The 1,514-nt window shown below is 40.7% G+C and overlaps 1 pseudogene; it reads left to right on the top strand.

Annotated features, from left to right (window-relative positions):
* The first annotated feature begins 5 nt into the window (after positions 1-5).
* Positions 6-669, top strand: LOC114615639 (annotated as a pseudogene).
* The last annotated feature ends 845 nt before the right edge of the window (positions 670-1,514 follow it).

Below are 1,514 nucleotides of genomic sequence, written 5' to 3'. Positions count from 1 at the left end.
GCTATCCAGAACGAATCACAATATTGCGAGGAAATCATGAAAGTCGGCAGATCACACAAGTTTATGGCTTTTATGATGAATGCCTACGAAAGTATGGAAATGCCAACGTGTGGAAATACTTTACAGATCTCTTTGATTGTCTTCCACTTACAACTTTAGTAGATGGACAGATATTCTGCCTCCACGGTGGCCTCTCTCCATCCATAGAAACACTGGATCACATAAGAGCCCTGGATCGCTTACAAGAAGTTCCACATGAGGGCCCAATGTGTGATCTCTTATGGTCAGATCCAGATGACCATGGTGGCTGGGGCATTTCTCCACGTGGTGCTGGCTACACATTTGGACAAGATATTTCTGAAACAGTTAACCATGCCAACGGTCTCACACTGGTGTCTCGTGCTCACCAGCTTGTAATGGAAGGATACAACTGGTGCCATGATCAGAATGTGGTCACCATCTTTAGTGCTCCCAATTACTGCTACCGCTGCGGGAACCAGGCTGCTATCATGGAACTAGACCACGCTTTAAAGTACTCTTTTCTTCAGTTTGACCCAGCACCTCGTCGTGAAGAGCCTCACGTGACCCGGCGCCTTTTCTTCAGTTTGACCCAGTACCTCGTCGTGAAGAGCCTCACGTGACCCGGCGCACCCCAGACTACTTCCTATAAATCCCCCCCCCAGGACCTGTCTTTGTATGTGGAAGTATACCTGGCTTTTTCAAATATATATATATATATACATATACATATATATTTAAAACAACAGTTGCCTGAGTGTCTCTGTAACAAATTGTGATGTCTTGATATTAAACACATACTTCATGGACCAAAACGTGCCATACTAATGATGAGAGGTTAGCAGTTTGAACTTAGTCCACTGTTGTAGATGAGTCTGCCCAGCAGCCTGCCTGCTGTGCTGCAGGAACCATTTTCCTTGACTGGTTAAACAAAAAGGGTCACTGACTGCTTCATCTCCTTTGCGCTTACTTGGAAGTTTAGTTACAAGTTTAACTGGCATGGATTATAGAGTTGAAATTTTATTTTTAAGAATTTACAAGCTGACTTCCACTTAAATTCATAATTCTTTATTTTATTGAAATGTATGACTAACTGAAGAAGAGATTCTTGGGAGTATCTTGTCATAACATTAAAGAGATTTCCTTTAAAGTTTCCTAATCTAAATTACTGTTGGATGTTGATCTGCATATTTCTGTATATTTGTCATGACAGTGCTTGCATCCTATTTGGTGTACTGAACAAATAAAATTTCCAATTTAGAGAAAAAAATAAATAAAAACGTGTTTAATGCAGTCTTTTGCTGTCATTTTGTTTATTAACTTAAAGATATCTAGGCTGGGATTTAAAATTTTTGGTCTCTAATCTCACTTTACTTCAGCTTCCAGATTTCCTGGTATCTGGAACTGAAATGCCTATTTTGCTTTAAGAGCCTATGAAATGGGAGTACTCTGCCGGACCACCTTCATAGCACCATGGCTGAGGTTAATCACATCTC

This window comes from Grammomys surdaster, unplaced genomic scaffold, assembly GCF_004785775.1.
Source record: "Grammomys surdaster isolate TR1022 unplaced genomic scaffold, NIH_TR_1.0 127943, whole genome shotgun sequence".
Lineage (NCBI taxonomy): Eukaryota > Metazoa > Chordata > Mammalia > Rodentia > Muridae > Grammomys > Grammomys surdaster.
Note: the sequence above shows the minus strand (reverse complement) of the source record. Positions and strands in the feature narration are given on the sequence as shown.